Here is a 14,368-nt window from a genome sequence, read left to right on the forward strand (position 1 = left end):
ACCAAAAATGTGCTACATTCTTTTCTGAGAGTTTTACAGAAATGAATCCTTCAATCTTCTCAACAAGGGAGTAAGGAAGGTTTGATTGTTATCCCAGTTTTACAGTGTGGAAATTGAGGCACACAGAGGGTAAGTAAGTTGGCCAAAATCACAGAACTAGTAAGTGGCAGAGCTGGTATTTAAACCCTGGCTGTCTGGTTTTGAGGCTCCCAGAGATGGGCTTTGGGTGTTTAGAGGTATCTGCATCCCTGAATCTTTGTACCACTTTGCATCAGTTAGCCCAGAAAGGACAGGGAAAGGAGAGTTACACAGGTGCTCACTGTCATGTCTCGGCCACTGTCCACGAAGTGTGCACTGTGATTAGCGTTAATTATTTTCTAGGCAGTAGATCTGCTCATATAACAGAAATTTAGTCCATTGAGTTAATCTAGAAGCCCTTCCTGCTCTGCTTCTGTCCATGGTTGCCATGTGACTGCCTGCCCGTAATTGGGCCGTGGAGGAGAAAATGTACTCATGGTTGAACTCTGATATTTCAGTCTGGTTTATAGTTTCACTTCTTCTGTTACATTAATAAGTTAAGTTTCTGGTTTTCTTGCATCAGTGTGTCATGAGTTTGGTTAATGTGAAACCAGTCCATGGGAGCCCAGGGATGCTAATGGTATAATTTCTGAGCACATTGTTGCACTTCTACCCATGCAGACCTGGCTGGAGGATGTCTGCCTTCCTCACTGATTTCTCCAAACAGCAGGGTCCTCTCCCACCCCCGGATGTGAGGCTGGGAGCTCTATGAGTTGGCCAGTCAGTGGCCAAGTCCACCAATCAGAAAATGATGAAGTACCCGGAAGTGGCTTTAATAGAAGAAAAGGGCTTCCAGGTAGTCCGATGGGCTGTTCGAGTCCATTTGGTGAGAAGCTGTCCACTGTCTGTGGTTGAGCTGCTGCTTTGCTGTTGAAATGTCTGGATTAGATGAAGGGATTTTAAAAAGGAGAAAGGAGTGATTTCAGGTGGTACGTCCACACCGGTGAGAAGTGATGGATGACCGCCTGTGTGAGGCATAGACAGTCTTACAAACTTCATAAAACAGCTTTAAAAGCTCTGCCATCTGAGTGCACTTCATATGGGGTCCAGTTCATCACTGGTCGTGCTGAGAGGGCAAATAATTGATAATGGCTGAAAGGACACAGAGGCATCAAAAAGGTCTCCGTCATGTTCCCTGTTTAAAGGATGTGGCACAATGTAATATATTTGAGCTGGTTCTTCACTGAACAATTTTTAGTGTTTTCTGGGACTCGCCAGTGCCCCAAGGCTCCATGCAGCTGGGTGTCCCCTCAGAGCAGCTTTGTCAGAGCTTGCCCTGGGCTGACATGGTGTCACGGGGAGCAGGACGGTCAGCGTCCCCGGCTCCTCCGAGCTCCGTCTCCTCATCCGCAGTGCCGGGTTGCTCATCCGTGTCTACTTAGTAGGGTTGCTGAGAATCACACGTGATGGTTGTCATGTGTGATTTGTGATTGTCTCTGTGATTGGCATATAGTAAGTGTTTGATAGAAACTCTTGTTTTTTTAGTATAATTGTAGCACCTAGATTGCAGTGGTTTTTAGTCTGCATTTTTTTATAACTTTATTCTTATTTTTAAATATGCACTTATTTTTATTTATTTTTTTGGAGGTACTGGGGACTGAAGCCAGGACATTGTGCATGCTAAGCAGGTGCTCTACAACTGAGTAATACACACCCTCCTTGTCTGCACTTGAAAATAAATATTGCAATACACAAAATAGCTCTTAAACACCATCATGGGACCTAGTCTCTGTATAGACAGTTGAACACGTATGCTTTTTCAATAAGAATAAATGTTGTTGAGAAATACATTTCTGAATCTGTTAATGTGCTTAAAATCGATCATAGGTAGTGATAAACACGAAATTTTGATCCAGTACTTCTTAGGGTCTCTTTTGTCATCAATGGAAATTACATTCTACAGAGAAGGCTAATTGGGTCTCTTTGATATTTGGATGGTTTAGCAGATGATCAATGCTTTCAAAAGATGACAGAATTGTATTTTAAACTAACTACAAAGTTATCTTCTAGAAGTTGGAATTCCTAAGCTTGTGAAGTGTCCAGTAATCCAGGGGGTATGTGTCTGTGTCTGTGTGAACGTTTGTGTGTGTGATTTCAGGAAGGTAGAAATGAGTTCTATATAGACTTCTGATACCTTTCTCCTCCAGTTAAAGGTGTAGGCATGTATTTACACAAATAAACTGATATTCTTTTGTCATTTGGCACATTGGGAATAAGAGGTTCTCATACTTGTTTCAGAAGGGTTGGGGGGCATGAGCTTAGAAAACGGGAGGAGAAAGAGGCCGGGAGGCACTTCACACTCTGTGCAGGATATGAGAAACAGTAGCTTTTTTTTCTCTTTTCTTCTAAAGCAAACTGGCACTGAATTGTAACCTACTATTACTCAGAATTGCTTTTCTGATAAGATACAAGTGCCTCAGATTTTTGAAGGCAACATGAATGGTGAAATGTGTTTTAGCAGTTAACTTTAAAAGTAGTTTTATTTTTCAAGTAAAAGGCTATAGCCTGTTCTTTCTTCCAGTGGTACAAGACATGCTCATTAATCTATGTACATGATCTGTGTGCTTAGTTTCTTTGGGTTTTTTTTTTTTTTTAATTGCTTCTTTCATTGTGGTTTGAATGAATGTTTAAAATTTCTGGATTTTGATGTTTAGAACATGCTGATTTATGAGAACCGTTAAAAAACTGATTGTTCTTTGGTCCTTGTTTGTTGGGGCACCCTATTGATTTCTGTTGTTTGTTAAAGAGGGAAATGCTTCCTCTAGCCTGCAGGTCATTAAGTGAATGGTTTGCAGTTTGCCTTTAAAATTCTTTGAATGCATTGAGCATGTTTGTCAAGTGAATTTTGAATTGACTCATTGTAATGAATTTGCTTTTGTTCTGTGGCTTTTGCTCCTCTCCACAAGAATTTGAAATCTCTGTTGCATTTTGTATACGTGTTCTTAGCAGGGGAAGAAATTTTGCATTTTTTACAGAGCTGGGTTTTCCTATCCCCTCTCAATGCCTTCTATAATTAATATAATAAAAATCTGTTATTGCAGTGCATAATTATTTCATAAACTATTTTTTGGCATAATCAGAAACAATGACAAAGAATGATAAAAAAAAAATACAAAAACCTTCCTTCCTTTGAAGAATAGAAATGAGGTGGTCAGGCTCACGCATGCTTTGTGCCTGACACACTTACTCTCATGTCATTGTGTATCATGATTCGGAGATGGAGTTGCTTCAGGTTTGTAGATTTTTGTTTTAACATTTGTGTTGAATTCTTTCTCCAGGCTGATGTTTCCTGTTGGGTTTGTGGAAAGAGTAGAAGGGAAACGAATACTTTGTTTTGTTTTCAGGAGTCCTGAGTTGATGAGAAAAGAGTTGAGGGTGGGCTGAGGAAAAGAGTGACACTCCCTCTCCTCCCAGCTGAAATTGATAAACAAAGAAATCAATTATGTGTATCGATATTTGAACAATAGAAGTTAGAGAGCCCAAAATGGATAGATATGCCCAATGGAAATTACTGAGTTCACCTGTAGAATTATGTGCTTTACCAAGTAGAAGCAGCTTAGAGCAATCAGAAAAATTAGTAATATGATGAGATATAAAAGGAATATTATATCTTTTATTTCTGAAACTTTTCTACGGTAAGTTGTGTAGAGCTAAAATTAAGTTTCAAGCACCAGGATTTAAGAGTGTGGGTGGTTCTGTAGGATCGTTATTCACGGATGTGCCTAGACCCTGCTAGAGTGGCTGAAGATGGCAGGAAAAGACCCAGAGGCAGGATTTGTCATCCTAGTGTGTCCTCCATAATGGTTCCATGTGGTAGCCCATGATTGGGTTAACAAACTGTAACACACCCCAGCCGCCTGTGAACTTTAATAAGAAAAAAATATGCTTAGAAACTGCTTTGCAAGCAAGTGCCTGTGCATCCTCACACCAGTCTCCTTGCCTTAAAAAGCAGAGACAATGCTTTGCTTGCATAGTTGAGGTTTTAGATAGCACTCTGCTGGTTGCAAAGCAAGGACCCATGCCCTCAGCTATAAACGCTGGGCTTGTGTGCTGTTAGATAGTCTATTATCCGCAAAACAAGGACCTGGCTGGTATGGTGGTCTGCTTTGTAATTCACATATCTAAAAATGTATCTTGTTCCCCTCACCCCATGACTTCCCTAAAGATACACTAATCCTTTGTACTCATTGTGGATTTTACAATCTCTGCCTCATCCCGTCTTTCCCGAAGTTCCTCCTTACTATCTCACAACTGTTAATGAATTTTTCCTTTGATTATACACAATACATATGGGAGCATTTGAGAGGCTCGTGGAGTTGGCTCCCTACTCCCTCTCGATTTCTTGACTTTTTACACAGAGTCTTGAATAATCATTCCGTGCTGGTAAGACTTCTGCCAGCCAGATGCCACAGTTCCAGGTGAGAAGGATGCAGGCTTTATCTCTCCTACGTGAGGGAGAGAGGAGGAGAGAATTGAGATATGCTCCCCCGTGGTCCCTTCCTTCCCCAGGGCCACTGCAGTTCACCTGAAGCCTTCTGGCCTCTGCTCAGAGGGCCTCTGTCCCAGGACTGACTGCAGCCTTTTCTTCCCTTGTCAACATTTCCTTTCAGAAGTTGGTCTCTTGTTTGCAATTCAACCCTGGCAGATGTGATGGTGGTCAGCGTTCTGGTGGGCAGTCATTTGGGGACTCCCAGGAGCCATGCTGATTCTCCTGAGTCTCTCAATCGGGGTTACAGAACAGTCGAGAACCGAAGGAAGCCCATTCACTTGAGGTCAACAGAGCATTACATCACTTTCATTTTATTTTTGAATTTTCAGTGGAGAAATTATTTGTAGCAAACTGTTCCAGATATTCGGCCACCTGCTTTCCTCATCACCACTTCCTTGCTGGCTCTGGTGCTTGTTTTACGGACCAGGTTTCTTCTCTGGTCATTTCTAGCAGCTGGGCTTGCCGAATCCTTGATCTGCATTTGAAGCAGAATGTTTCTTCGTGATGTGAAACTAATTTTCCTATTTCTGAGTATTTCGTGTACACTCAGCAACTGTTTCAAGTGAAATGCTCTTGTCCAATTTCGGTTAACTCACATTTGCTGATCTCCTGCTTTCATGCTGAGGGCAGTTTCTTCTTCCTGTAATAGAAGTCAGCAATTTGCATTTACTATGGAAGGTACTGGCACGAGGTGCTTTTGTTCTTAACAGTTTTAATAACAATTCACCCATTAAAATGTACAGTGGTTTTTACTTTATGCCCAGAATTGTGCATCCCATTCAATCTTAGAACATTTTCTTCCCCCCAACAGGAAGCCCCATATGCATAAGCAGATATTCCCATCTTCCCCATCCTCCCCCAGCCCCAAGGAGCCACTCTTCTGTCTCTGTGGATTTGCCTGTACTGGACATTTCATTTAAATCGAGTCACTTCATATAAGTGGAACCGTCTATTTTGACTGACTTCTTTCACACTGAGTAACGTTTTCAACGTTTGTCCACGTTGTGGCCTGTGTCAGTACTCTATGCTTTGCTATTGCTGAATAATATTCCACTGTATGGCTGGGCCCCACTCTTTACGCATTCATCAGGTGATAGGCATTTGGGTTGTTTCTGCTTTTTGGCGGTGATGAGTAGTGTCTCCGCGAAAATTCCTTTAGGAGTTTTTATGTGGACATTTCTTTTCAGTTCTCTTACGTGTGTGCCCAGACAGCAGAATTGCTGGGTCATTCAGAAACGAAATGTTCAACTCCCTGAGGACCTGCCAAGCTATTTACCAAAGTGGCCACGCTGTGTTACAGCCTCACCAGCAACTGCTGCGAGCTCCGCTTCCTCTGTGTCCTCATTAGTGCTTGTTAATTTTTTTTTTATTATAACCTATTGTTGTGGGTGTGAAGCGGTTTCTTCTAGTGGTTTTGACTTGATTTCCCTTAGAGCTAATGATATTGAACATCGTTTCATTGTGCTTATTGGCCATTTGTATATTTTCCTTGAAAAATACCTTTTCAGATCCTTTATTCACATTTTAATTGAGTTGCCTTTTTATTGTTGAGTTGTAGGGTTTTTTTTTTTTTTTTTCATTTGGAGATACAAATTCCTAATCAGATAAATGATTTGAAAAAATTTTCTCCTGTGTATTGGTTTTTCACTTTCTGGATGGTGCCCTTTGAAGCAAAGTTTTAAATTTTGATGAACTCCAATTTATCTCTGTTTTCTTTGTTCCTTGTGCTTTTGGGGTATTATTTAAAATCTGAGGTATTTTATTTAAAATTTTATATATAAAATAACTTAATTCTTAGGACTGTTCTAGGAGATGGGTGCGGTTGTTGTCCCCAGTCTATGGATAGGAGACTGAGATGCAGAAAATTTCACTGACATATAAGTGTCACAGCTACCCAGTGCTGCGGGAGTTCAGACCCTCTTGTTTGTCCCAAGCATCTGAGCTCTTCACCACCATGCTCCACTACTGCCTGGAATCATTAATGAAAACGTATTTCCTTTTATGATTTCTTGTTAGTTTGTTTTCTCATTGGGGACCTCATCTCCTCATTTTCCTTTCGGATATCAGTGTAGATTTATTTTAGGTCTCATGTAGGCGGAAGTATTGCTATCAGTTAACTTCTTTATTACTCACTCTCCTGTGATGATTGTTGCTAGTTGACTTAATCAAGTCATGCTTAAGCCTTTCCTTCTCATGACAGTAAAAACAGTCATGACTTACAGAATGCTCAAAGAAGAAAGTACTTGATTGATTTCATCTTGCTACCCAATCAAACCAATCAAATAAAAACCCGGTGTTGACACAGATTATAAGCCCTCCAGAATAGGGTCACTGTCTTCCTTGTGTTTCATTTGTTTGGTCACAGTGTCTGGATAGCGCCTTGCTGTCCAGCAATTTTGTGAGGATACGATGCTCGTGAATCATTGTAAGGACAGAATTTTGACAACAGACTATGTTGTTCATTTCACAAGGGAAAAGATAATATAGAAATACTGCTCAGATCTATTTTAAAATTAAGCTTGGAATTTTGAGAAGAATTCAAGAAACCATACAAAGATCTTTTTCAATAATTTTAGATCTATCTTAAACACATTATGGTTACATAGCAGAGTAACTTATCAAGTAGATTTGACAAGAGGTGTGTATTATTGATTTTTTGTTTTAGTTGAAATATTCTATCTGGGATAAAGTAATCAGTGCCTATAAATGAACAAATATGTTTGTTTTTCTATGCAACATGGGAGCAGACTTCATATGTTTCTATATAATATATATGACTGTGTCTTTTAATCTGTCTGTCAGTGTTTTTAAAGTTTTTCAGCAATGTTGTAACTTTAGAATTCTTCTAAGAAATTCACTCCCGATACTACTGCAGTTTGTACTGTGTATCCTGTCTTGTGCATGGGATTCCACTGTCCCCTCAGTGAGGAATTTCCTCTCCTATTGAGTTAGTAGTAGATTTAAAGGAACTGGGATTTCTAGGCCTTTGCTGTCCATGTGTTTGCAGTTGGCTGTCAATCACGATTTTCCCTTTCTTGAGTTTTCATTGTTCAATTAGAAGTTTTGAAAATAACTACTAATATGTTTCACCGGTCTCCCTAGAAACTTGATGTGTTTGTGCTTTTCAGTTTTAAATTTATGAAAAATGTAAGTGCACTCTTGTTTTTAAGCAGTCCTTTTTCACTAGATATTTGTTTATCACTTTATAGTTAAAATAATTTTTTTCCCAATGAATGAATCGGTGTGCATGTTTTAAAAATCCTTACTTTTTATTTTTCTTATTCTAACATGTATATTCATTGTAGAGAATTTAGAAAATAAGGATAAACACAGTAATAACTTAAAATGGCCTCTACTCTCACCTGGAGATACAGTTGTAAGGTTTGAATTTGAGAATTACAAGTCCTCTCACTTTGTTCTTCTTTTTCAAGTACGTTTTGGTTACTGAGACCCTCGAAATCCCATATGAATTATAACAGCAGCTAATCAGTTTTTGCAGAGTAGCCCACTGGGATTGTGATCAAGACCACGTAGAATATACGGATCGCTCTGGGGAGCACTGCCATTCCAAGAGCACTGTCTTCTGATCCAGGAATGTACATGGCGTGTCTGTCCAGGTATTTAGGTCTTCTTTAGTTTTTTTACAGCAATGCTTTGAGTTTATGGAATATTATTTTACTTTTTTTCTTTGCCTTTATAAGGAGGAAAAGTGTGCAAGGTACCGGGATCAGAAGTGAATTTTAGCCCCGCCCCTTGCTACCAACATGGTCGCTGCACTCTTGCTTTGCCTTGTGTACAATCTTGCACAAAGTAGGACCTCAGTAACTCTCTCTTGAATGAATGACTATATGATTGTAGGATGATGCTTGAGAGTCCTTGTGATGATTTTTTCCTCCAGCCTTTCCCCAATTCTTAACTATGCCCTTTCTCTTCCTAAACTCCAGCCTGGGTTTCAGCCTGCCTGTGGCATTCATTTTCCCTGTCTGTAGACTCTTCCTTTCACTGGTTCACGATAATGTTACATGTGGGCTGTGGAAACTTGCTAGATGTCAAGAAAGAGCCAATCCATTGCATGCTAGTATTTTTAGAGTGTGGTATTCTTTTATCGATTGAAATTAAATCAGGCTGACCCCCTGAGCTCTTTTCTCCTTCCTACACATGATACTGCTCTGGTTGCTGCATGTGCCCTTCCCCCAGACTTGGTTTTGGAGTTGAGTAAGTCACCATCACTGGAGCCCTCTCTTTAAAAGATGAAGAGAACATTTGCTCCTTCTCCCTGGTTGGGGACTTGGATGAGATGAGGTAACAGATAAAGAATAGAGCCCCAGCTCATTCTGACCACTGCTCTTTCCGTTCCTTTCTCCAGGGGAAAAGAGTACAATTCAAAAATATAAAGATTGTGAGCTAATGAGATAGACAAGACAACCGATCATTTATTAAATGTCCTTTCATGCCAGAAACAAATGTATTATACACAAAATAAGCACACAAAACACGGTAGAACCGTGATTACAAATGTGGGTACGAGTTCGAGTCCTGCTCTGGAATGACCAGTCCTGTGAGATGGAGAACTGGTAGGCCAGCTTAGCGTCTCTCGGACTAGTTTTCTGTCCTGCAGAGACGGGGCTTGCCAGGCGTCCCCCCCATAGAGGTGCTGGGGGGTGTAAGTGACGCACGTGGGCAGCCCGAGCACAGCTGCTCGTTCCTCGTAAGTGCAGGAGAGCATAGCTTTTGCGGTGATGGCTTTATGACCGCCCTGTGAAGACTCTCAGAGCTCCTAAGGGATGCCTTGTGGTTTGGAGATGGGATTCTCACTTCTGTAAATACCCAAGGATTGTGTTATTGGGCCCTGCTGATTTGAATCTATTCTTTAGAAAGTACATATTGTAGATATATTTTTCAAGCATGCATGCTTTTTTCTTTTATTATTTATATTTCTACCCTCTCTCTTGGTGGGACTTTTCATGGAATCCAGGAAACAGTCCTAAAGCCACCTGCCTCTTCACACTTCTCCGTGGCGGTTTTCTTCCCTGACTAGAAGAGGGTTCTGCATAGGAAATTTTCTTTGTTCCCCTTTTCTTGGAGTCTCTCTGTCTGCCCACCTCTCACCTGTCCATCTGTCCATTTCTCTACCCACTCATTCTTCTGACTTGTTCCATAAAGCATTTCAGGCAGCTTACAGAAGAACAGATATGAAATACACAGGTGAGAAAATGATGCCAATTTCAGACAGTGAGGCTAGGAGGTGAGCCTGTGTGAGGGTTGCAGGCATGAGACACACGCGTCTGAACTGTGACTTATATGATCGACAGCAACAGTGTGCCTGAGGCTCCCAGCAGACACAGGGAAACAGGGTTTGTGGGAGATGCTCACTGGCTGTGAAATAAATAATTGGCTTAGGAGAAGCCCAGCCTTTCCAGCTACTAAGGCTTAGGAGAATATTTTGAGTGTATTCCACGATCAGAGTATTGCATCTTTTATTTTTTCAGAGTTCTATGTATAGTTGGTTACATTCTATACCTGGAAATTTCTCCAAAACTGCTTCCCACGTGAGTCCCATGGCTCGGAAATGGGGTGGTTCTGCTCATTGACGGGTATTGGTCAGAAACATAAAATGACAGCCTCAAAGGAGCCTGGGATTTGTCAGTTATGTTTTGTCAGTGCTGTAGATTTCAGAGAATGTTTTCACAGTTTCTCTCCATCTGAGGCGGCAGCGTGCTCTCTTACCAGCATCAGGAGCTCAGGGCTACGGGATGGTGGGGGCTGACTGCACTGCCGTGAAGACAGCTAAGGTAGTTACTGCAGGCGTGGTGCTTTCACGCAGTGCATTTCATGTTCTTTAATAGGTTTTAACAGGTAGTTAATTAACTGTGTTAATTAACATTTAATAAATATGATGCTTTGTTGAAAAGACAGTTATAGGAAGAATATAAGTTGTGAACACTTTGAAAACGGTTTCATTACTGAAATTTCAGTAGGAAAATTTAGTTTATCTTATTTATGCCTCTCTTTAAAAGTAACAAAGAAACAAGACAGAAAAAGCAGAGGATGATTTCTGTTCTTCCTCTCGGCTTGCAGGTGCCCTCACCTCCAGTGGCATCCATCCAGACACCAGCACTGACACTGGCCGTGCTCAGAACTGCCTCAGCCCTGAAGACACAACTGACAAATAGAAGGGAGCCACGCCCAGTTACAGCAGGTGCTCTCACTTAATGGGTCCTTATGTAACTGTGCGGTGTTAATCAGGATCGCCCGTTCTACATTGTGTGACGCTGCTGCCTTGTCTCCTAGTTATTGTTTCTGTAAGTACTCGTGTATTTTTTTCAATGTGTGGTACTAGACATCTAAAAATGCTTTTTTTAGATGAAAAATAATGTGTATTTAACATAAAAGTCTGAAAAATGGGGCAAAAGTGTCTATCCTGGTCCCACTACTCAGAGATAATAATTAACACTTTAACATCTATTTTCTGTTGTTTTCATCATTGTGTATCTCCTCTGTCATAAAAACCAGCAAGCACTCTGTGCCTTTTTACTGTGTGGAGAACTCCATTTTCCATTCTGCTTATTACACGTTTTTCTACAATATTCTATCCCCCCTGGCATGATTTTTAATGACCAGTATAGCATTCTGTCTTGTGGAGGCAACTTCCATTTTAGTTCGGACTTAAATAAACTTTGAAATTCCAAGTATACTTAACTGAAGTACTGAAAAGAGAACAGTGGTGGTACCAAAAGGCTCCTACATCACTTCCCCTTTTTTCCTGAGAGTAAAAACTGCTGAAAATGTGGTGTATATATGTCATGACCTTTATGCCTATGTCTTATATATATACACATTCATACATACACGTATATCAGAAATCTATCTATAAGTGTGTGTATATATGCTTTATTGAAAAATAAGGCCATACTATATGTTTTCTGCAGCTCGGTTTATTCACTCAGGGGTATATCATAGACGTCCTCCCACTCCAGACTCACCCGGTCCTTTCAGATAGAGTAGAGGGGTCTCCTGATGTGCAGGTTTGGTCTCTTGTGCAAGGACACCTTCGGTGGGAGAGTACTGTGGACAAAGCCTTGGGCCACGCCTAAACGCTGGCCCCTTAGTGCCCACAGCTCGCCTTGATTTACGGCATCATTGTCTTGATGGTGGATACTTAAGGTTTCTCCATTTTCCACTGTCAGAAATGGTGTTTGACTGGCATCCTTCTTGTACAAACATTCCTGTGATCTTGGATGAGTATTCCTTTAGTTAAGGTTTCTGGAAATTCAGTCCCCGGATGTGACAATTACATACATCACAGGCTCCTTTCAAGTGACTCTAGAAATTCCTTCTCCAGTGGGGAATGAAAAGATGTAGAATAACTTATGCAACCAATTCTCTATCGCTGGATATGATTTCACTTCAGCTTTACTTCCCACCATTGTAAAAAGTGCTGTGTAAATGCTCTGATGAGTACATCTTTTTGAACTGATTTTTTTCCTAAGTGAAACGATTCCTAAAAGTGGAGTTCAGTGTGTGTGTATACACGTTTTTCAGAGTTTACATATCCATTGACATGTCGTCCTCCAAAAAGATCGCTCACAGTTTGTTCTCTCAAAGATGGACACTAGCTAGAATATCTTTTAAAAACATTTGCCAATATGATGAGCAAAAGTGCTTTTTCTTTGTTTTAGTTTGCACTTGATGACCAGAGAGGTATTGAGCATTTTTCACTCATTAGCCATCTGACTTTTAAAAAGTGAATGATCCCTTTTGTCCTTTGCACATATTTAAGTAAGGGAGCTTCTTGTTGCTTTGTGACAGCTTTTTGTATATTATGAACATTAACCCCTTGTCTTCTTCAACATGTATCACAGAGCTTTTACTTGTCATATCTTGCCTTTCATTTTGTTCAGTAGGTTTATTTTTGTTGTGGCCCAAATTAATCTTAAAATAGTAAATATCTTCTTTTTGGGTTTTATCCTTGATTTTATTCTTAGAAATACTTTCTTATAATGGTATATATCTCTTCTGTAGGTTTTTTTAATCTCTAAGATGGAGATGATAATAGTACTTGTTATAGAGAGGAGAAGTTGAATTAATATGAGCAAAGAGTTGTATTTGCTGTTATTAGTACTTTCTAATATTTACATCACTTTCTGTAATTTTTCTTGTGGTCATTATGACTGGAATAGAATTTGTTTTTTCCAGGTGATTCTCTGATTGTCCCAAGACAATTATTGAATTCATACTTGGCTCTTTGATTTGAAATCCCACCTGTAAAAAATACTTATGTATACTAGAGTCTCTTTTTGAGCTCATGGTTTATTTCTGTCAATCTTACTTTCTTATTCCAGCGCTATATCTAACATATTGTAAAAGTTTATTTAATATCTGACAGTGCGATTTTTTTTATTCTTTTTTCCATCCCTAATTTTCTTGGCTACTATTATGACTTTATTATTCCTGAAGAATTCTAAAATACTTTTTTCAAGTTAAAAAAAAAAAACAGATAAGGGTTGTCATGGGATTTTTTAGTAAGTTTTGAATTATATTTAGGAGAACGTACATCTTTACAAAACTACTTTCCTCCATACAATATGTTGATGTCTCTACATTCACACCTCTTACTTTACCACTCAGTACAGTCCTGTACTTTCTCCATGCACAACATGGGCATTGTTTTAGAGTTTATTCCAGATTATTGTTGATGTTTTTGTTAATTTTGTAAGTGAAAATTTTTTGCTATTATATTTTTTAACTGTTTAAACTGACACCTAGGAAGGCAGATTTGGTTTGTAAATACTCACTTTGTAAGTTGTCATTTAAAATTCTAAGTATTAAGTACTTGTTACAGAATCCTTTCTTTTCTGTTTTTAAAAATTTGTTTCCAAGATTCTCAAAATGGTCATAGCTAAGTAGTATAGGTGGGGAGACAGAAGGAGAGAGGTAATGTGGCTCATGTACAAACTGTGAGCAGTTTCATGGCTGCCTTTAGGCTGGAGAAGCCCCAGAAGAACCCAGGTTAGACCGGGGGTGGCTTTGTATGCACTTGAAAGCCAGCTTTCCTGCCTGTATTGTGAAGCCTGGTGGGCGTGGCAGGTAGGTGATCAAGATCCGATGAAGGTCATTGGCTGCACAGAGCGCTGTGTCTGTGAGAACTGGAGACCATCGCCATGGGAAATGCTTGGTGCCAGGAACACTGCAGGGGAGCTGGGGAGCCTGTGTGTTAAGGATTTTCCAGCCCTGGGAGTGGGAAGATCAGACTCTGCATTCAGATCTGAGTTTGAATTCATCCTCCCTTGTTTACTGGTCCTCTGACTTTTGTCAAGTTATCTACCCTCTTTGAACTCCTGTTTTCTTGTCTCTCAAAACAGGAGAATTACAACCTGCTGCTAGCGTTTGTTCAGGGTAAATTATCTGTGTCTATAAGATGCCACGTATAGTCACAAGCTCAGTGAGAATTAGGCTGTCGCTTCTTCTGCAACTCAGTGCTCGACAAGACATCGGGAGAAAGACAGTTCCTAATTTGTATGTTATGCCAGTAGGAACAAAATTAATGTTTTGCCTTTCCCTAGCAGTATACTTACTCCTTTGCTTCATTTACCTCTTTCCTCCTTTCCTTTCCCTTCCTCCACCAAAAGATCCTGAGACTCTCTCAGAACACTAGATTCAAATTACTTTAAAAGTTGGCTCATTCCCTGGAAATTACAGTGACATAAAAAAATCTGTTCACATCCCAGACTTGACTGTATTTGATTTACACACACACACACACACACACACACACACACACACACACATCTGGCTACCTCT

At 40.1% G+C, this 14,368-nt stretch overlaps 1 protein-coding gene across 1 annotated transcript in view; it reads left to right on the plus strand.

Moving 5' to 3' along the window:
* Nucleotides 1-615: 615 nt before the first annotated feature.
* The window catches only part of LOC141576012 (trafficking protein particle complex subunit 9-like), a 99,236-nt gene continuing 85,483 nt past the window's right edge, over nt 616-14,368 (plus strand). Inside the window, exons 1-2 of the mRNA XM_074358123.1 lie at nt 616-8,184; nt 10,646-10,869. The gene's annotated coding sequence lies outside the window, so the exon portion shown is untranslated. The remainder of the gene's footprint in view (nt 8,185-10,645; nt 10,870-14,368) is intronic.

Source organism: Camelus bactrianus, chromosome 35, assembly GCF_048773025.1.
Source record: "Camelus bactrianus isolate YW-2024 breed Bactrian camel chromosome 35, ASM4877302v1, whole genome shotgun sequence".
Taxonomy (NCBI): Eukaryota; Metazoa; Chordata; class Mammalia; order Artiodactyla; family Camelidae; genus Camelus; species Camelus bactrianus.